We start from the raw sequence: 23,699 nt of genomic DNA, 5'->3' as shown, positions 1-23,699 counted from the left end.
GTAATGTCAGGTGACACTGTAAATAACTTATTACAGCAGGTAACTTTTGGTGACATTGTAAAGGTTCATAAAAATATCTATTACAGCAGGTAACTTCTGGTGACATTGTAAAGGTTCATAAAAATATCTATTACAGTAGGTAACTTCTGGTGACTTTCAGCAAGATCAGGGGCATGTGGATCTGATCACCCTCACAGCTGTCCACTGCATCACTGGCGGTCTGTGGTCTAATTATCTAATTATCTGTGGAAATAATTAAACATTTTTACATTAGTACTTAACAATATATCATGAGTATTAATATATGATGGGACCCGAACTTAGAACTGTGTGTATGTGAGAGAGAGAGAGATGCATTAGAAACAAAACAGTATACACACTCTTAACTGTAGTTCAAACATAGGTCAGTATCTGAATGAGAAATGTAGCTAACTGGCCTGCTATCACCTGCAATCTCTGTAGCAGGAATAATGTGAGCTATTGTAATGTACTATAATATCTTGTACTACCGTAAATATTAAATAAATAGGTGGACAATGGTAATCATGGAAAATTCGTTGTACTTCGTTAACTGCTTGTTACTGATCTTATATGTATTCAGAGAACGGACTTCATAAATGTAACGTTAGGCGAGCAAACACATAGCTAGTTAAGGTTAGCTTACCCGAATCTGACAACCTTTTCATCCCCCGGCGTTACCTCTTTAACGGAACATCGTAGTCGAGCCATTTCTCGGGGTAAAAGTGTTCGTCAGTCGCCTTCCCGTCCATGAAATGGTACGAACACACATAAGAGCGCTTGGGTGGGCGCTTCAAATTTAGCGCCTTCATCCATTTCCTCAGGTGCTTCTCTTCTTTAGGTGGTGGGTGTAAATTGTAAAGTGCACCACAACACTCCGACCGCTTCACAATGTGTTCGCTACATCGTTGGTGCAATTGTTTTTTTAATACAATTGTTATGCAGCCCCTAACTGAGCATATAATACTTGATATATTTGCGTTTTGTTATCTAGCCACTAGCTTAGGTACGTTACGTCCGGGTCCCTCAGCCGGAAGTAAGATGACAAAACAAGCGCAATGGCGGCGCCGTTGTTGCCATGGAAAATAAGATGAATAAAGGAATAAACTGAATTATTTTACTTTACCCAAAAATGAGCAGCAACATTGACCCTTAATGTTCCATCCAGATTGTCAGGGGCTTCAACGAAAGTGTATTTGCCTGTTACCATGCCTGAATTATTCACCAAGATGAACACATCTCCAACCTCCCTTTTAACGTGCTGAAATGTTTTAACTTCATGAAAATGCTTGGAAAGGCACCTCCTGTGTGTGTGTGTGGAGGAAATTTATTTTTTATCTAAAATATTATTTTTAGTACTAGTATCATTTGTTTCACTGTACTAATGAGTGTTGTTTAGACTGTCTCTAAGTGCCTCATCATGCTTAATTTTTCATTGAGCTGAGGAAATCTATGTGAAGTGTGTGTGTGTGTGTGTGTGTGTGTGTACAAGACAAGTGTGAGACAGAAATGTAAGTCCGCGTCCACTCTGCAGTCAACATAACATGTTGAATTTTATTTTTGCACCGTGAATGATTTGTAGATTGTAAGTTACCAAAAACTATAGAAGACTGATTGTAAGTTACACACTAAATATTCTGTGTATTTTCGTGTATTTTCCCATTTATTTCCGAACAACATAAGTGTGAACATTTTTTACGGCCATTTAACATAGCGACTGCCATAAAAGTAATCAAGTTTCTTACCATTTCGATGAAGTAGCGAGTTTTAAAATGTCAATGTTTTAAGTGCTTTAAGACAATTTTCGCAGAATGGGGATGTAGCTCAGTGGTAGAGCGCATGCTTTGCATGTATGAGGCCCCGGGTTCAATCCCCGGCATCTCCAGAAATGGTTTTTCATTTAAAAAAACTATTTTTTATATATAATTATAATATGTTAGATTTAATTTAATTTAATCCAGTCTTTGTTCAAACGTCTCGTGCCGTTCTACGTAACCACGTCATACGTTTTTTCCTTGGCGACGGTAACCAGGGAGTAATCTATGTTAACTAAAATGTCTGCAGCCTGACTACATGGCTATATCAAGTAATACGTCCGTATAACTCCGCCGAAACTTTTATTAAAGGAAAACATGCAGCTAAAGTATCTGAAGACTCTTCTAACTACTCAGGTAAATATTTTAACCCGTTATTATTTAGCGACGCTAACTAACCTAACTAGCTCTTGGCAGTCCGCTATCTGTAGCCATGATGATAACGCTTCTTAGCTTAGCAACACTAGGATGCTTATGTATCCTGCCAGATTTCGTCTTATGCATTTACGTTGTGCCAAGAAACAGCACATTCCAAATATTATTTAAATCTCAGCAAGCGACTCTGCATTGAACAAGTTTGTCTGTAGATGACTTTTGTTTAGGATGGAGCTGCGAAAGTCACCTGTATGGCCTGGGCTCCTAACAACGCACAGTTTGCAGTGTGCACTATTGATAAAATGGTTATATTGTATGATGAGCTGGGAGAAAAAGAGACAGATTTACTACAAAGCCTGCAGACCCTAAAGTAAGTTATCAGGAAATTATTGAATTATTGAACTGAATATTAAATATTACAAATAAATGTTGTATTCTGTCAATGCTAAATGAAGCATGAAGCCTTATCATTTGTTGCAGAATGGAAAGAATGTGGTCAAGTCCATGGCATTTTCTCCTGATTCAGCCAAGATAGCATTGGTTCAAACAGACAACATTATATTTGTTTACAAAAATGGAGAGGAGTAGTAAGTACTTCATAGTTCATAATGCTACTAATAATTCTGGCTTTATTAGTGCCTTTTAAAATATAAGAAAGATGGCTCTCAGCTTTCTGTGGTCAGTCTGGGTGGCCAGTTTTAGAAAGATTTTCACACCACAATTCCATTCATTTCCTGAAACCCGTGCACACTAATCCTGCACACAGTATATATACACCACACATACAGTTCTACTCACAAGTTTGTCTGCAAGATGGTTAGAATTTGGTAAGAATTCAGCGGGATAACAAAAACAAAAGAAACAATGGCTCAGTGATGTTGAGGTGCTGCTTTGTCACTTGGGACAGTTGAGGGGCTGTGGAGATGATGTGTAAAAACATCTCTAAAGTGAGCAATACTTGTAGATATTTAAATCGCACATCTCCGTTCATTTCAGTAGTGACTCTTGTTTTTAAACTACAAACTGGATGTTCTCAAACTTTGTTTCTTAAACCCTCTCAGGTTATTGTGAAGAATTTGTCCAATGGCACCCAAGTGGTGCTGAAATCTCAGTATGGTTATGAGATAGAAAGTCATGGGGAAGGATCAATATCTTGTGGCTCACACCTCAGACACACTGCTGCTGGGGGACCTGGTGTCCAACAAATTAAGTGAGGTAGGATGTCAAATTTGGCCTTGTTTGATTATTTACAGTTGCTCTATTTCTTGTAGAGCACTGCGCTAGCAAGCAAGCAAGCGCAAGGTTGTGGGTTCGATTCCCCGGGAACACATGATATGTAAAAATTGATAGCCTGAATGCACTGTAAGTCGCTTTGGATAAAAGTGTCTGCTAAATGCATAAATTTAATTTTAATTTTAATTTATAACTAATATATATATGATATATAATATGTAAACAATGATTCTTGATCATTTAGTCTGTATTAAAATCTCTGTTTATATAAAACAGTCTGTATTGAATGTTTCTGGACCAGTTTTCTCATATTATAACAGAGTCAGTGTCTCCATCGGGTGGACCAAGGTTTAAATGTCTAATTAAAAGTTCAAGGGCTGTCATGGTTCACTGTGTTAATCCATGTTTAATTGAGTTTCCAAAGTCCTCTTATGGGAGCTGGAAGATATTTCAGTGTGACAAATAAGATAATGGTGAAGGGCCTTGGCTGCGGTGTCTCTCTGTCTCTGCGTCTTTCTGTGTAATGTAGTGGAAAGCAAAAGTTGATGGCTGTGTTGTACTTCAGTAAACAACATCACTCTCCTATTAAAGGTGGCGTGGCAGGGGTCCGGGGGAAGTGAAAAGTTTTTCTATGAAAATGAAATGGTACATTGTTTTTTATTGTTTTATTGTGTGTTATTAAGATGCCTCAGTCATTTATGAGAATGGTGCAAAGGGAAAACGACTGGGTTTAATGAATCATGCAGCCCTAGCTGATATAATTAAAGTCATTGCTGTCTAATTGTAAATTGCTATATTTTTGGGTAGGTGTGAATGATTTTCAATGCTACAGAGCTGGCGCTGGTGGAATATGGAAGCAATGAAATCCTGGGATCTGTTCGGACCGAGTTTATGTTTATCACAGTTTTTTATTTTTTTATACTACATTTGTTTAGCTTCATTAAAAAAATTAAAAATCTTTTTTGCCTTGTAATGGCTTTTCCTATAGAATGTTATAAGTTGTATATGTTGGAAAAGGAATTACACAAGCATGGATGTTCCAAAACTTCAAACAAGCAAGAAATTAAACAATGTTAAATATTATACTTTTTTTAAATATAATAATGTATATAGGATTTAGAATTTGATATTTTTAATGTATAATTTACTAATAATTATATTCAATAATAAATTACAAATATAGGTAAAATTAGAGTCCGTTCTGTTTTTATATGTAGCAACACACATAATTTTATAGTGAACAATATTTTTGTACAGATAACATGCTATTGCTGACCGCTAGATGGCGTTATTTACATTCGATTTCATAGCACTCCTGGTACTGTCATTCTGTCCTGAAAACTTCAATTGCTGTTGATACATACAGCTAGCTCTTACTGAGCAGACCTAGTCATCACAAATCAGCATTCATGTATAAAGCCTGTCAGGTGCTGTCAGAATGCAGTGCTTGGTTCCTCTTGATGGAGCACTGACAGGTCCCTCAGCACCCACAGGAAGTGTTTATTCCACGGTTTGTGTGTTTGTGTTTGCAGTGTGCGTCTGAATGAGAGAAAGCAGAGGGGGGGTGGAGGACAACAAAAAGTTGGCCTACCTCACTGACATCAAAACTATTGCCATTGGTAAGTTATTGCCCAGTACTTCGGACAGGGATATGATCTTAATTACTCACCAAAATGAAATAATCATTCTAATATAGAATACCGTCAAACAACTTTGGAATGTTATAAGATTTTGAGTGACCGAATTGTATTCAATTCAGATGATTTTTATAGTGCTTTTCAGGTGGTAATTAGGGATGACATCATTTTATTTTAAAGCTAATCATGTCTTCCTGCCCTGATAGCTCAGTTTTGCATGTCCCGTGTGATTTAAGATTAATTTTAGCCTACTGAGCGCATGCAAAAATGTGAATTATATAGTCACAGTAGCTCAGAAAGGAATCTCAGTCTGTTTTCATCAACAGCTTAATGAAATGACGTCATCTGTGGTATTGATTACATAATCATCTGTTTCTGCTCTAAATGGGACACCTTCTTCTTATGACCCATTATTTGATTCCACGGATAGAGGAACATTTGAGGGACAGTAGAAAGGTGTGTTGACATTGAGTAGCTTCGGACGTTCCCTTTCAATTAGATGGTGACCCTGCTGTGTCATCGTCATGGCCCTCTCCTTCACCGGCTACCGTCAGCCATCTGCCACACTTCTGACCACTTCCTGTGCTAATTAAGTCCTGGCATGCTCCCTCTGTCCTGCTTGCCTTGTTTCTTCTTCAGGTGGTGAAAATAAGAAACAACTTTCATCCAATTTATTTTCCTCTGACAGACAGCAGAGTGCTTTTCCCCCTCACTGATCCATGTGCTTAAAACCTGTTCAGAAAGTGCAAATTGGAAAGTGTTTTCCTCTCCCCCGCCCTCCTTCCCATCAGAATGGTGATTTGTGAACAAAGAATCAGAAATTCAGGGAAACGTCACAGAATTCATGATTCATGAAAGACTCATTGATTTGTCAGGGCACGGATGTTCGTGCCTCTGTTTTTGCTGCATGTCTTTGTGTACAAATGTGTACGGTGATGTTCATGGCAGCCATCTCCACATTTTTGTCATTCTGTTTATTATAGAATTATTTTTTTGGTGGGAAAAATACTTTATCCGTTCTTTAAAAAACCTCTTACTGTTTAAAAGTTAATTTCTGGCCTAGGATCAACAGAAAAGAATCTGTGTCTGGTATTTGGTGCATTCATCTCCCATAATCCTTTTCTCTTCCTGACTTTTCTTAGTGGACCTGGTGGGTGGGTATAATCTGGGCACTATAAACCATGACTCAAAGATAGACTGGCTGGAGCTGAATGAAACTGGGCGTAAACTGCTTTTTAGGAACAAGAAACTCACAGTAAGAGGCGAACGTCATCATTTAAGCTCTAATATCACTAATAAAATCAGAATGACTTGTCACTTCTGTCTCTTTCTCCACATTCAGCTCCACCTGTATGACATTGAGAGTAACTTGAAGAGCACCATGCAGAGTTTCTGTCCTTATGTTCAGTGGGAACCGGGTAGTGATGCAGTTGTGGCCCAGGACAGAGGAAACCTGTGTGTTTGGTACACCATCGACAGCCCGGACAGGGTCACGATGTTTCCCCTCAAGGTGAGCTGAAATTAATAGTGATTTTATTTACGTGGCTTTTCTATGTTATTTACCGTATTTTTGGACTATAATTCGCACTTTATTTTCATAGTTTGGCTGGTCCTGCGACTTATAGTCAGGTGCAACTTATTTATCAAAATTAATTTGACATGAACCGAGAGAAATGAACCAAGAGAAAAACATTACCGTCTCCAGCCGCCAGAGGGCGCTCTATGCTGCTCAGTGCTCTTGTAGTCTACCACAGAAAACATAGAGCGCCCTCACGCGGCTGTAGACGGTAATGTTTCCTCTTGGTTTTTGGTTCTAAATAAATGACACTTATAGTCCGGTGCGACTTATATATGTTTTTTTTCCTCATCATGACGAATTTTTTGGCTGATGCGACTTATACTAAGGCGCGACTTATAGTCCGAAAAATACGGTTAACACCTGATTCACTAATAGAACTATTCAAAGGGTTAAATATGCAAACAATTGCAAGGAATCGCACTACCACTGTGACCCAGACAACTAGGTTGTTTAAAATGAATATTTGTTTTTAATGTTTTTAAGGAAGTCTCATCCATGTTCACCCAAATTGCTCCTTATTGTTTCAGTTTCTTGTTTGAGTCCACTGTGTGTTTAATCATTGCGACAGGGTAATATTATAGATCTGGACCGACCCAATGGCAAAACTGAAGTCATTGTGACTGAAGGGGTTAACTCTGTCTCGTACCTTACAGGTAAAAACAAACAAACAAACAAAAAAATATATATACCACAGCCACCTCCAATAAGCATGGATTAGACTTCAACTTTTTATTTTTTCACCCAAAAATTAAATTTTGTCATTCTCATGGAACATAAGAATAAAATAATTAAAGAAATTAGAGATGATTGTTTTTTTTTTTTTTTATACAATGGAAGTCACTGACAGCCAATACAGTTTGTCAACCAACATTTATGTTCTGCAAAACAAAGAAAGTAATGGAGGTTTGAAACGACATAAAGCAGGATGAGAGTGATTCAATTATGACAGATTTTTGGGTGATTTATCCCTTTAAAAGACGTAAGTATCCTTATTTATAGCCGCATTGTGTGTATGTGTGTGTGCAGAGCTACAGCATTCCTAGAGACCCTGGAGATGTCGGCAGAGACAGAGGCCATGTGGAAAACTCTGAGTAAACTCTCCCTAGAGGCACAACAGCTCCACATTGCTGAGAGGTTAGACAGGCAAGACAGTCCACCCACCTCCATGACTCAGCCACTGCTGCGATGAATTCAGCATAGCTGTCCAGATCATGCGTCTAACCTTGACAACTAGGAACCAGTATAACAGAATTAATAAATCTTGTTGTTTCTCTGAATTCCTTTACAGATCATCTCAGCACAATTTTTTTGGTTAACTTCTATTGAATTTTACAAAGGGCCGTCGACCTGAGCAACAGGTGGAACAATTTTAAAGTTGCACATGTGACGTGTGTCAAATAGTGTCATGTAATTCGATACTGGGATACTTGCAATTGTAGGCAACACATTTCTTACCCTGCAATAAATTAAACATTAATATAATAATTTCCTTTTTATTTGGGCCACCTTAACAAACCCATGGAAGAATTTTCTATGTATTGTTTACCTACCCATAGACAGCACAGACACTGGCAGATGTGTGCAAATAAACATTTAATTACAGCCCTTGTACTATTGGTAATAGAAAAGACACCTTTCTCATGATTACATAAACACAATAATCTTACTGCCTTTCTTAAAGATTCTTTCATTCTATTAATAACATTGCTGCATTTATTTTTGTGCCTTTTTATTTGCTCTTAATATTTATCTAATTGGCAATACAGAAGAACTAAACAGTTACATATAAAGACATTGAATCAGCAAAGTAACAATGCTTTCTCAAAGGGGTTATATTATGAATATGTAATATTCCTTGATCATTTGAAATGAAAGTATTTACTGTAGGCACTCAAAATATCTTGCCCATCATTGGTCTTTTTGTTGTTTTTGATTGCTTCCACTGTCCTCGTTTGTAAGTCGTTTTGGATAAAAGCGTCTGCTAAATGAATAAATGTAAATGAAATAAATGTTTCTTCTATATATATATATATATAAACTGAATTACATTAGAAATTTACCTTAGGGAATGAACCCTGACCCTAGACCCCAAAACTGTCTTTAAGAAAGCAATATTTCCAATATTCTTTTCAAGGAAAGAATCACATTTTGTGTTTTTAATGCATGTTAGTCAAAAGAATGCATTAGTCAAAAGAACCTTAAAGAAAGCTGCTCTACGTGTTACATTTTAAATGCAGAAAAGTGTCTCAGATAATTTTCTGCCTAAAGAAAAATGTGTGTAATCTGGTGCAAAAGAGCAAAACCCCTTCACCTGAGGGAGGATAAAAGCTATAGCACTAAGCACCAAAGGTCCTCTTAAAAAGACATCCAGTCGCTTTAGGAGGCAGCGAGCATGTTTAGAGCTTTCCTTTTACTGTATAAGCATTTTTAAGAGGGTTTGAAGCTGGAATTTAAATTAGAGAGGCTTTAATAATGCAGGATTGGTGTGTTATATATAGGCTTATCTGCATTACATTTCATTGTTAATATCCTCTCCTGCAGGGTGATGGTACAGACCACTATCTGGTGAAAACACGATTGACCATGCTGGATAAGAACTTTAAACTTGCAGAGATGTATTACATGGAACAGCTAAAGAAGAGTAGTGGAAGTGATGGAAATGTACCAGGAGCTTCACATGTGGGATGAATGTATTGCAGTGGCAGAGGTAAAGGTAATATCGGTTTTAATATACAATATCATAAATATTCATAACCTCTAGTTTACATTTTTTTGTTTTATTTAGCCAAAAACAGGGATTCTCAACAGGTTTTGCCCAGAAACATTGGAATTCAAGTAGTGTTCCAACATAGAATTCTTTTTTGTACACAAGTAAACAAAATGTTTTTAAAATCAATAATTGCTGTTTATTACTGTCTAATATGCAATATTACCATGAATTTCAACAGTGTACAGAATGTTTTGGAATCTGTGAATGGATTCTGACTGTCTCTTGAATTTTGATGGGGTCATGATGCCAGCAGTCAATAATTTACAGCACAAAACATATTATATACAGCACAATCTATTATGTTTATTTTCATTTTGAGTGATTCCAAAGTGACGGTAAAGATTTTACAAAACAAATGCAGTTTTTTTTTTAATGTTATTTTGAACATTTATAATGTTACAGATGATTTCAAATTCTTTAGAGTCCTAAAAACATATTGTAGTTTCCACAAAAAATAAGCTGCAGCATAAAAAAAAAAAAAAACAGCATTTGTTTTGTAAAATCTTTACTGTCACTTTTGAACAATTTAATTTATTCTTGCTGGATAAAATGAAACTTTTGATCAGTGGTTTATATGCACCATTAAAATTAATCAGAAGTTAAAATGAAATAATTTTTTTCTTCTAGCTATAATAGCCCTGATCTCTAGGGGATTGCTACTTTAGAAACTCACCCAGCTTCTATGTAATGGTTGATAGCAGCATCCATTTGTTTCTGCTGCACTAGGTAGTCACCCCACACTTCCTCCAGCTTTACAACTTCTGCAGGAAAGGCAACGTGAGCCAGATCCACCGCTGTGGAAGCACAATGCAATCAGCAGAGGTCAAAGGAGGCAATGAATCTATAGCTCTGATGCTTCGCATTACAACCACTGACATATTGTTCCAATTGTAATGTAACACCCTATTCTGATTGTTCTTATCAGCTAGGCTCACCTTTCTTAAAAGAATTTCCCCTGCGGTAGCACTCCAAGGCTCTTTGATTATTTCTTGTCCTTTCAAACAGGTCTCCTGCCTGTTGAGTTTAATAATAATTATATTTATGAATAAATAGTGGTAAAACTATTTCCCTTAAAATATGTCAAACAATACCATGGCAGTGACTTGTGCGAGTGGTTCTGCAACTCATTTCAAAGTTATGAATGCATGGAACTTAACAGTTGCCATTATGTCAAGTCACATTGCGTCGCAGGTCAAACTCACCTTCTCATAAAACTCTCCTTTGATGAGATGTCATGGCTTGATAAGAACTTGTCTCTGCTCATAGCCAGCCAAGCAGCTTTGGCAGGAAGCTCTGCTTTCAGGTAGAGGTCAACAGCACCAGAGAAGTCTCCTTCATTCTCTTTTACTTCACTAGCTTTCTCATTCTGATTGGTCTCCATTAGGTAAGAATATAACTCTTTTAGAATAGAATAGAATAGAATAGTAGCAATAGAATAGTAACTCGAAATTTTCCAACTCTGGGTGGCCCTTGAAGGGATAAACACATTTAATAACAGTAAAAAAAAATAATATTTTGGAACATCACAGAGAGCTGTTAAATCCAGAAAGTATATATTACAACTAACAATTTAACTGTGCATAGATAAGATGTTAAGCAACATTAAAAATCTTATCAACTTTTATAAGGTATGTGAAAATATTGTGGGAACATTGATACATTTTGTGATAGGCCTTCATCTTCAAAAAACAGTGAACAAAATTACACAACTTAAATGAGACAATGGAATCACTCAAAATGAAAATAAACATAATAGATTGTGCTGTCTATAATATGTTTTGTGCTGTAAATTATTGACTGCTGGCATCATGAGGCCATCAAAATTCAAGAGACAGTCAGAATCCATACACAGAATCCAAAACATTCTGTACACTGTTGAAATTCATGGTAATATTGCATATTAGACAGTAATAAACAGCAATTATTGATTTTAAAAACATTTTATTTACTTGTGTACAACAAAGAATTCTGGTTCCATGTTGGAACACAACTTGAATTCCAATGTTTCTGGGCAAAACCTGTTGAGAATCCGTGTTTTTGGCTAAATACAACAAAAAATGTGCACTAGAGGTTATGAATATTTATGATATTGTATATTAAAACTGATATTAACTTTGCCACTGCAAAAAATAAAATAAAATTAAGAATAATTACTTTACAATAATTAAAAAAAATAAACAACTATTTTTCTTGTTAATTAAATGAACAGATTTGAAACAATTTAAAAAGGGTTTTATTCATTTTATTTTGAATTGAATAGTTGTAGGTATCAGAAACTATTCTTCTTTAGCTGTTCCATGTAATACATCTCTGCAAGTTTAAAGTTCTTATCCAGCATGGTCAATCGTGTTTTCACCAGATAGTGGTCTGTACCATCACCCTACAGGAGAGGATATTAACAATGAAATGTAATGCAGATAAGCCTATATATAACACACCAATCCTGCATTATTAAAGCCTCTCTAATTTAAATTCCAGCTTCAAACCCTCTTAAAAATGCTTATACAGTAAAAGGAAAGCTCTAAACATGCTCGCTGCCTCCTAAAGCGACTGGATGTCTTTTTAAGAGGACCTTTGGTGCTTAGTGCTATAGCTTTTATCCTCCCTCAGGTGAAGGGGTTTTGCTCTTTTGCACCAGATTACACACATTTTTCTTTAGGCAGAAAATTATCTGAGACACTTTTCTGCATTTAAAATGTAACACGTAGAGCAGCTTTCTTAAAGGTTCTTTTGACTAATGCTTCTAACATGCATTAAACACAAAATGTGATTCTTTCCTTGAAAAGAATATTGGAAATATTGCTTTCTTAAAGACAAATAGAAAACTGTTTATAAAATATCTTAAATTGAAATATTTACCAGTATTACTGCTACACATAATGGCAGCCATTGTAAGCTTTTTTCAAAGGCATTAAAAACAACTTACCAACCACAGACTTTTAAAGTTTAGTGTATACTTAATGTTTTAATATAATGTTTTTATTTAATTTTGTTATACTTTTCATTCCTTATAAAACTTCAAATGTTCCTTCTATCTCTATTCATGACCCAGTTAAAACATTTCCCAGAGATGGCTGCACCATAATTTAGCTGTGATGATTCTGGTGTATTATTGGGTTTACCTGTTCTAAAACATGACCAGGCATCATTTTATTTGTCCTTACCCAACTCTGTATTTTCCTCGCTGTTAAAGATGTTCCACCAAGGCCATAGAGGCAGCGATGGCAGCACGCCAGTGTAAGAAAGCATTGCACATACTGGACTGCAACAGGAGGACAAGACTGCCGCCAAATATTACCTGAAAATAGCTCAGCACTATGCTCCTGTACAGGAGTTTGAGGTCAAAAAGCATAGATTCCATCTGTCAGATATAAACAAATGCACTCACATTCCTAAAAAAATACATTCTTGTTTGAATCCGTGTAGGGGAATCTTTTTTTCTTTGATTTACAGGTGGCAGAACGTCTGTTTGTTAAGGGTGATCATACTAAAGATGCTATAGATATGTACACTCAGGCTGGGCAATGGGAGCAAGCTCATAAGGTCAGTGTCACATTATGCCTCTCTGCAAAGATAAATTTGACTCTAAAATAAACATTCATTAATGATAGCTGTATATTTAAGGGGCCAGTATTTTTGTTTATGATTAAATACTTTAGATCCCATATAGTAGATTTGCATTCAAAGAGAAAACTGAGACATGGATGGATGGAACTGCAACTTTTTTTTTTTTTCTTCTTTATTCAAATCATGAACAATTTAAATGATTACTAATCATCAGCGATTTACATTTGAATTATTATTATGTATAATAACATATCTTGTTCTCTCTCTGTCCGTCTCCGACACAGCTTGCTGTGAAGTGCATGTCACATGATGTGTTTGCCCTCTACATCAGCAGAGCACAAGAGTTAGAGAAACAGGGGAAGTACAAAGAAGCCGAACGGTAAAAACATACAAATACACACACTGCTGTTTCTCTAATCTCACCTTTTTGGCTGGGTTAATTTATAATAATTAAATAGTTCTTTTTTTTTTTTTTTTTGAGACAAAAGCAAAATGTTTAACTCTGAATAGAATGTCAACATGTTTGAGATTTCAGTCACATTTCATACTGGAATTCATACTTTGCATTTCACATATTTGAAATGTTCCTCTCTCTCTTTAGGCTTTTTACCACAGTAGATGAACCAGACTTGACCATCACCATGTAAAACAAGAACAAAATGTATGACGATATGATCCGTTTAGTCGCTGTTCATCACAGAGACCTGCTGCTGGAAACGCACCTTCACCTAGCCAAGGTTCAAGAGAGCATTTTGGCCATTCTTTTATTCTTCCTATTCGCATTTAGTTACTAAACACATTTGAGCCAAGTCTCTTTCAGTGGAGTTTTTTCTTATTTTCAGTAGATCCTTCAGATGGTCTGAGTGCTATGTGTTGTTGTTTATTATGTGTTTTATGTTCTGTCGCTGTCATTCTGTTGTACTGTGGAGCTTCTGTCACGAAAACAAATTCCTCGTATGTGTAAACATACCTGGCAATAAAGCTCATTCTGATTCTGATTCTGATTATAACAGGAGCTAGAAGCTGAATCCAGGTTTCAGGAAGCGGAGTATCATTACCTATAGGGTCAAGACTGGAAAGCTGCTGTGAACATGTATAGAGTCAATGATATGTGGGAGGAAGCTTATCGGGTGTGTGTTCACACTATGTGGCCTTTAATAAAACTTGAGTTTATTAAATCTAAATCTAAATGTTCAAAGTTCTTCTGCATGTCTTTGCAACAGAAAGCGAAGACCCATGGAGGAGCCAGTGCTGATAAGAAGTGACCTATCTGTGGGTAAAAAGTCTTGGAGGAGAGGCGGCATTTTAAACTGCTCAACAAGTTTGACTTTTTGGAAACTTCCATTGACTTTGCAGCTGACAACTTGTAAGTCTCTCCTAAGTCAGTGTTAGGACTTAATAGTGGTTTTCAGTCCTTTGATTTCTAGTATATTCAGGTATAATTAGTGCATACAGATAACAATTAACCATTGTATATAGTAAAATGAAACATTCTTTGTCTTTTTTTAGCACATTTGACTTTGCATTTGAGTTGGCCTGACTCAAAAAGGAAATAAGGAAAATGATTTCATGGCTATCCATCCATAAAATATGTGTATATTTTTCAACACTGTTCAATTAATATTTATTTTGCATAATGATTTCAGTATCTTTAATCCAACTGACTTCATGTTTTATTATGTGGTCATTGTGTATACATTGTATCATAGAATTTCTAAAAATGATTTTTTAATTATGGGTGACCGTCTGTCTATTTCTATTGCAGGCACGTCCATAACAAGGACTGGAGTAACGCCCAGAGAGTGGCAGAGGCTCATGATCCGGAAAGTGTGGCAGACATTCTAGTGAGCCAGGCCATGTTCTGTTTTGACCAGAAGGAATTCCAGAAAGCAGAGGCCTTCCTGCTAAGGGCCCAAAGGCATGAGCTAGCTATTAAATACTACAAAGTAAGAGTCCTCATTCCATAAAACACAATCTGTACATGGACAGTAAAACAAAATCTTCTACACTGTGGAATTTCATGGATTTGATGCCCATGCTGTTAAGGATAACCATGCTGTAGTAAACATCACCAAAAAGCACAGAGATCTAAACTTAAAGAACATTTTTAAGAAAAATCAGGGCAGCTATTTTCTGTAGTTTAAGTTTTACAGAAACAGAACGTTAAACAGAACAGTTGACCCGAAAATGTAATTTGCTCACACTCATGTTGTTCCAATCCCATAAGATTTAGGTCAAACATAAAAGCAGACATTCATTTCAATGAACTTTTTTATTGTAAAACAGTTCAGTTCAGTGTTCACAATCACTGGAAAAAAACAATTAATTGAACTGAATGTTTCAATCCTAAATGAATTAAAAAAAGAAATAAATCATGAAAGGAATCGAGCCAACAGCAATAAATGTTTAAAATTACTTTTAAATTACAAAAGACAAAAATTCATCACAATTATATTTTCATAAATTGTTGTCTTTGTATGAGCAATTGTAAGATTTCTTATGATAAGCTGATTATGAATATTAAGTTATGCAGGCTTTAAGTTGAGTTATTTCTTATCCAGGATGCTGGGATGTGGACTGATGCAATGCTGATCTGTAAAGACTATTTGCCCAGCAAGCTAAGCATCCTTCAAAAGGAATATGAAAGCAAGGGCAACTGGTAAAAGAACTCTCTTTTAACTCCACTACTGTCCGTTTCTTTTTTTCCTGCCTTACTTTCATATGTCTCATTTGCTGGATCAGAAAATCCTCCCTTGTTTATTGTCCTTCAGAAACTAGGGCTCTGCAGTTGTGCAGAAAAACTAGCAGCTCTGAACTACATTTGGATCCTCTTTTCGTTGCTTGGCTTCCCTCCTTTATTAGAACATGGAAGCTTTTTATCCTAAATTAAATCCATAATGAGCAGCTCATTAACGTGCAGACACGCAGCAAATCCATCTCCACTGATAATTTTCCTATTTTTAATGACTTGTGGGAAAACATCAAAGGCTTCTTCGTTGTCTTCCCTGGGAAGAAAAGGAGAAACATTTTGCAAAGTCAGTTCAAGGCCCACTCAGCAGTAATATAGGCTTCTTGTATCATTAACCTATTTTCAATCAAGAACTTGAACTTTCTTGGCATGTTATCCCTATAAATTGACTCTTCTGGTCACTTTATGATTCCAAAGGTGTCAGGAGACTCCTCTAACATGGACTTGCTGCTGAAGTGATGGATGAAGGTAAAGTCCAGACTCAGAGCCATTTGTCTGCACCATGTCCTAACTTCATGAAGAGCACTATTTTATTACATTTTCGATCTGTTTAAATTCATTATTTTATCAGTGTGATGGCAAGTATTATTAAAGTTTGACAGACTTTCATGTGCAAAATCCAGTCAATTTCAATAGAAATCCCATGCAACTGGGAATTTAGCATTTTATATATATATATATATATATATACACAGTACAGACCAAAAGTTTGGACACACCTTCTCATTCGAAGAGTTTTCTTTATTTTCATGACTATGAAAATTGTAGATTCACACTGAAGGCATCAAAACTATGAATTAACACATGTGGAATTATATACATAACAAAAAAGTGTGAAACAACTGAAAATATGTCATCTTGTAGGTTCTTCAAAGTAGCCACCTTTTGCTTTGATTACTGCTTTGCACACTCTTGGCGTCCTCTTGATGAGCTTCGAGAGGTAGTCACCTGAAATGGTCTTCCAACAGTCTTGATGGAGTTCCCCGAGAGATGCTTAGCCCTTGTTGGCCCTTTTGTCTTCTGTCTGCGGTCCAGCTCACCCCTAAACCATCTCGATTGGGTTCAGGTCCGGTGACTGTGGAGGCCAGGTCATCTGGCGCAGCACCCCATCACTCTCCTTCTTGGTCAAATAGCCCTTGATGCCTTCAGTGTGACTCTACAATTTTTATAGTCATGAATTGTAAGTTCAGTATTGTATCCGGTCGATATTTAAAAGCCACTTTTGAATTTTACGCAAAATTATGTTTAATATTTATTTATTTTTGTATTTACAGTTTTTACGAAGGTTTATTCATCTTTTCATGTCCTCCAGGCAGCAGAATTGGCCATTAAATTTGAATCCCATGACAAGGCTGTGGAAGTCAGTCAGGTCACGCCTGATTCAGCTCAGAAAGTACGGCGAGGTATGCTTCTTTTATTTTTTTCAGGAATAGAATCACATTCAGTCTATAAAACCCTCCATTTGACATTGACATTTGTTTTTCATTTTCCTCACAGGTGCAATTTTGTGCACAAATACTTGAAAAATCCCCCCAAAATACAAGCTTTATTTTCTTTCATAGTATTGTGTTTTGAGAGCGGCAAACCAAGAGGAAATAGTGCTTTCAGTGTGCTTGTGTGTCCATGTGTGCGAGTGTATATTTAATATTTGACACAAAAGCAATGTGACCACACAAAAAGCTCACAGACTTCATCCATTCTTCGGCGTCCTCGAGCCATGGACCTATTGAGATACAAAAAGGTTTTTTTTGTTTTTTTTTTCAGGCTGCTGAGCTCTACCTCAACCTGGACCTCATTAAGAACGCCACAGACGCATTCATTGAGGGAGAAGAATGGAACAAAGCTAAAAGAGTGGCCAAGGAGCTCGATCCAAGGTGAGCCCTTAGCAGACTGGTCGCCCCTAACAACGCTACAGCCAACAATGTGAGAGGGAGGCAGTGAAATCACTCTCTCGCTGTCAGAAAAATCACTCAGTGCAACAAATGCAGTGCATGACAGCACAAGGCCAACGGAGCACAGATGGCCTTCGCAGTTTATCTCTGACTGTCTTTTATTTACGGACAGAACAAAAGGTTTAGGAATCAAGTCTTAATGCTTTCCAGTTCTGCATGAGGTGTATTCTTAAAGATTGACTGGTAAAGAATAAATATTTATGTCTTATTGAAAATATCGTGACATCACTCGCTATAAGAGTTTGCCATTATTTCGGTTTTGTGACATTTCCTCTCTTCACAGGCTGGAGGAATATGTGGACAAACGCTACAAATAGCACCTGAAAAATCAAGGCAAAGTTGACTCTGTAAGTACACCATAGCAAATTCATTTTTTTTCCACTTTCATTGATAGAGATATTACAGAGAGGACTTCAGATGATGGGTCAAGGTTTGGCTGGTTAGCCCGGTGGTAAATGCTGGAACTATATCATAACAGAGGCAAAAAATCTTAAATAAAAAAAAAGATTTCAACATTGCTACGCTATTGAGAACAGACATATTTATTTTTATTAAAAAGTCCCTGAAATATAGCCATAGTTTTATTAATCACAATTTTATTTTAATAACTTGCATTTATTAGTGTATTGCAGGCAGAATATAAATTTTAATATATTGTTATATTATAGTAATGTTTTTCCTAATGGCTGATTTTATTTTGGAGGACTCCTAAAAGCATGAAATTGGCTTATTTTTTCACCTCCTGCTGCTTCTGACATCACAACTCAGGATAGTTGTCACTGAGATAAATGAGAATGCTTTCACAGGTATTGTAGGGAACAGGATTGTTAATCGAACTTGTGTCGCCCACATTAGCAGCTAGGCTCAAATTATCAGGGATCTACTAGCTGTCAGAATCCTGTTTGTTCAAACAAATAAAATCGATTTCCTAGCAATAGTAGTCGAGGTTAAAGAATGCATTAAATGAGCATAACATAATACTGCAGACTGCAGCTCCTCCTCTCTGGTACTTCATTGTTTTCAGTTATTGTTGGGAGGAGACAAAAATGGAGACGATTGACTTGATTCAATTTAGAATAACAGATATGAGTCACCTAACTGATGTGAGCGCTTGCCTCTCATTGCAATGCTTCACTGGCAGTTTGGTTACAATCACCAAATGATGCAGTTCAGGGCATTTTATTGAAAAGACTGACAGAAGGAGGACACTAGTTCAATGTACACTTATTAATGTTTAATGTACTCTTATTATTAATTGTCATGGTCTTTTATTATATTTATAAATATAATTTACATGGTTTATTTTGATGTTATTCATATTAATATATTTTATACTTTTTAATTATATAATAATAATTAATATTTTTAATATTTTTAGAAATAGTTTGAAATATTTTACAGTAAATCCTTATTTGTTATGTTGGTTTTTCTTTGTATTTCAGTCAGTATTCAATTATTTAAAAACATATATTAATTCTAATATATAAGAGAAATTATTATAAAATATATTACAAATAATAATATAAAAAACAATTGCTCATAATAATAATAATCATTAGCATTATTTTTTCATATTATTAATATTAATATTATTAATATATGTAATGTTATTAGTAATCGTTTGAATTTCAATTTGTCCTAATATTTTTCCACGTTTTTCGATCAGTTGGTTGGAGTAGATGTGGTGGCTGTCCTTGACGTACGCTGAGAGAGGACAGTAAGAGAAATGTATTGACAGCCTCAAAACAGGTGCCAATTCATGTGTTCTTCCACCACAAACATCTCAGTGTGGAAACATGGCAACATTTTCACAGAGTATCTGCTTTTCTCTTCTCCAACAAAATTTTAAGGTCCTACACAGGTACATCGCTCTGTATGCCACTCACCTGATCAAAGAGGGTGAGGCAGAGAAAGTACTCACTCAACCTTTACACCCAGCATGGCGTGCCACCTTATTCACAGGTACATGGACACTTGTCTGCAACTCTTTTATTTTACAAAAGAAAACAAAATGATACATGATGAAGACTTTTGGATCTCATCAGACACATCTAGTCAGTATTAATTCTGTATTCAAAGTAGGAAAAAGTGAATTTTACAGTATCTCTTTGCTGTGCAGTGTGAAAGACTTCAGAAGCTAATTCTCCAGCCCATGAGGAGTTTGAGCAGATGCTGCTGGTTGCTCACTATTACGCCACACGCTCTGCAGCCAAAGGCATTGACCAGCTGGTGTGTATATACTTCACAGCAGATCTTTGTTTTATGCAAGCAGTATTGTCTATGCTTTTTGATATTTTCACTACCATTCTAAAGTTTTGGAGTCAGTAAGCTTTTTAAATACACTTAAATTTGTATTCAGCAAGGATGCTGAGTTTCTGTGCAAGTAAGCTCGATCAGTTATGCTACAAAAAAAATGTAAATAAATTAAGCAGCACAACTGAACTGTTTTCACCACTGTTTCCTGTGCAGCAAATCATATCAGAATTATATGAAAATAGGTGTTTTAAATTGTAATAATATTTCACAATATTAGTGTTTTTATTGCATTTCATCAAATAATTGCAGCCTTGGTGAGCATAAGAGACTTCTTTTAAAAAAACATCTTACCGACCCCAAACTTTTGAGTGGTATTGTACCTCCGAAGGAACCTGGTTTTAGACAGACTTCTAAGACTTCATAATGTCATGTTTAATGATCTAAAACAAATTTATGTGAGCTTTAAACATAACCAAAGTGGATATTTATGACGACAGTGCTGATTTCTGAGTGGAAATGAAATGGACAAAATTATATTTATAAATTAATCTACTGCTTTCAACTGCTCCTTCAATTGCTATTTTTATTGTAACTTTTTAATAACATTTCTTACACGACCTAATTTCAGTAATTGTTCTAAATTTTCAGGGCATTGAGGGCACATTGGATGCTTTAGATCATACAGACTTCCAGGATACAGATATCCCATTCGAGGTCCCTGTACCTTTAAAACTACATATCACCATAGGCCTTTTTTCCACAAACACTGCATAGGTGCTCATGTATTATTATTATTTATTTATTTTTACCCTTTGAGTAAACTCTTCCCATTGGCTTTGTTTCAGGTGGAAAAGAGGGAGGAGATCAGGGAATGGGTTTTGACTGTGTCCATGGACCAGCGGGTGGAACAGGTGCTGCCGAAGGATGAGAGAGGCACATTTGAAGCTTCCCTAGTGGCAGCCGGCACTGGCATCCGGTCCCTACCTTGCGTCATCACAGGTGAGGCCATCTGCACAAAAGACTGTGATGGTCGGAGTTGAAGCAATATTTCTTTCAATTGCTTGTGAACTGGTTCTTTTAAAGAGACAGTTCACTCAAAAATAAGAATTCATTCATTTACTCATCCTTGTGCCTTTCCCAACCTTTATTTCCTCTATGGAACACAAAAGAAGATTTTTTTTGTTTGTTTTTTGGTCCTTCCAGGGACAGTCAGTGGGGTCCAGTGTTGTTTTGGACTCCATTAACTTTCATTGTACAAAAACAGCTCAAACATTCTTTAAAATATCTCCTTTAGGGTTAGCAGAGAAGAACAAAGGTTTTGAGGGTAAGTAAGTGATGACCAAATGTTTTTTTGGGTGAGCTGTCACCTTCAAGTGTGTAATTATAAAACACAAAACTTTCTTTTGTTTGGAACACAGGTTACACTGTCCTGCGCAATAAAATTGAGTTCAAAAGCAAATAAAGATGAATGGAATAAATTCTTTATGGCTACAAAGATAAAAGTTTGTCGTTGTTACCTCTGAGCTTTCACAATTAGTCTTCAATCACACCACAATCATTTGATTTATAATTAATTTGCTCTTTTGATCAAAAGTTAACACTCAGGACTGAATTCATTAGAGTGAGTTAAATGCTCTCTTTCGATGTATTTCATCATTGTTTTTTATCCTTGTTGGGTGCATGTGCAGTTTTGGCATTACTTCACAGTTTGTCACCTGCAGTGATTTGATCATGATTGCTTGTTTTTGTCTCACCCTTTAGACCACTCACAGTCCAGAATGTGCTGAAATTTATCACACAGTGGTGCGGAGGTCTCTCTTCAGCTGGATATTCCTTCCACTGAGATCGGGGAAGGTGCACAATATCTATTTCTCTATCTGTCATCATCCTGTTCTTCATATTCACCTCCCAGCCGTTCTGCTTAAACATTTAACCAGCCTTTTTCATTCTCTTTTCCAAAAGCAATGTTCACTTCTCAGTCATCATTCCTTGGCCATTTTTTAATAGCTGAAGTATCATAAGGTCAGTGCCTGAAGGTCATTCAATGCGTGTGTGTTAAATAGGCTTGACTGCAGAAAGCCTTTGAATATATCTTCATTTGAACATAATATGTAACTATAATACACATTCCACTAGTTCATATGAGTTGGATATTTTGATATTTAAGCACTTAATAAAAAATAATAATAAAGATTGTCAGTGTTCTCATGGACATTTGTATGAAGATATTAAACAAATGAATCTTCAGCTGAAATAAAAACCAGATATTATGTCCACATTTTATGAATCAGAATTATTGTTTAACTGGTAGGTGTGATACAATTTCTGAGATTTCAGAAGGCAATATGCATCATATTTAGAATAAATTAATTGTACGCAGTAAATTATCAATGGTATTGACTAGTGTAGTTTATTTGTTATGTATAATGATCAACTGGTTAATGATAATTAATAGTTACCTGTCAAACAACACCACCTTGTGGAGACAGTAACGTGTTGGCGTGAAAGAGGACACTTACTCACACTTGCACTCTAGTCTGGGATAAATTTCAGTTCTCATGATGTAATAATAATGTGGAGTATCTATTTATGTATTTTTTTTTTTTTTTTTATTCACATCTTTGTTCCATAAAAACGCATTAAACTATGAGGCATCATTATACGGCTAATATTTTAATATGTAAAAATAGGTTAATTAGTAGACTTGTGGTTGGCTTTGGTTTCAGTTTCTAGTTATTATATAACCGGAAGGATCATTACACTGATGGTGCTTAGTTGCATTGCTTGTATGAAAAAACAGTAAAGAAATAATTGGCACAAGGAATGATTCATGGGGTCAGACCGCCCGAACAAGTAAAGTCTAAAGTTTTGGGAGTCATGGTTAAAGTACAAACAGTATGCTAATTTTCTGTTTAAGCATATATAGGTCTGTCATAAGTTAGGTTATGTAGTGATAAGGGACGTTTGTCTTACTGTTAGTGGACTATTTGCGTTGTGCCAGAAGAAAGTTTATATTTAGCCTACATTTTAATCATTCAGCAGAGGTTTGAAATTCTTTAAAAACTCGAGTTAATTTAAAATAGTTGTATAATCTGCACCCTGAACATACACTGATGTTGTCGTTTGCCTTCTGTGTCCAGTGTGTACCTGGTAGTTCTGCTCTTCTCAATAAATAAATAAAAATTCACAGATCTCTGTATTTGTTAATAACAGTCCATGTTTCCAACATGATTTCTTTGATTTGTAATTTGAAATTTCTTTATTGTTTCTCATCCAGTAACTCTTCATTTAAATTCACCCATGTAAATCCCATTGAACTCACTCTGTGTCCCCACGTCCTTTACAAATCAACATTTACAAAAACGAACCAACTCGCTGATTGAATTTGGCAGCTGAATTTAATCTGCGACCCAAATATTCTTTTGATGAAATATGCTAATATGCTACACCTCTGCCTAATGAGGTCGATCAGACATTATGCAGTGTCCTTAAATACCCTTTACAGGACAGGCCTATAGCATTTTCGTCAAGGCCGCCCAAGGCTTGAGTCTCAGAAAAGGCCTGTTTCTAAAAGGCGGAAAATTCTGTGTTTTCATGATTTCTCGTTTTTTCTTCTTATGTCTGACAACTTTAGTGCACTGGTTCGAGGTTACATCATTCACTTTCAGTTGTATGAGGCCTTTATGTCGCGCGGACTGCTCGTGTTTGTTTCATTCTCGAACATTTGAAATGAAAATTCCACCATGTCA

The 23,699-nt window shown here is 36.1% G+C and overlaps 1 protein-coding gene and 1 pseudogene across 1 annotated transcript in view; both read left to right on the top strand.

The window, feature by feature from the left end:
• The first annotated feature begins 1,872 nt into the window (after positions 1-1,872).
• Positions 1,873-23,141, top strand: LOC113051067 (intraflagellar transport protein 172 homolog; annotated as a pseudogene).
• The window catches only part of LOC113051030 (mitochondrial peptide methionine sulfoxide reductase), a 67,648-nt gene continuing 65,666 nt past the window's right edge, over positions 21,718-23,699 (top strand). Inside the window, exon 1 of the mRNA XM_026214633.1 lies at positions 21,718-21,804. The gene's annotated coding sequence lies outside the window, so the exon portion shown is untranslated. The remainder of the gene's footprint in view (positions 21,805-23,699) is intronic.

Source organism: Carassius auratus, chromosome 31 (genome assembly GCF_003368295.1).
Source record: "Carassius auratus strain Wakin chromosome 31, ASM336829v1, whole genome shotgun sequence".
Taxonomy (NCBI): Eukaryota; Metazoa; Chordata; class Actinopteri; order Cypriniformes; family Cyprinidae; genus Carassius; species Carassius auratus.
Note: the sequence above shows the minus strand (reverse complement) of the source record. Positions and strands in the feature narration are given on the sequence as shown.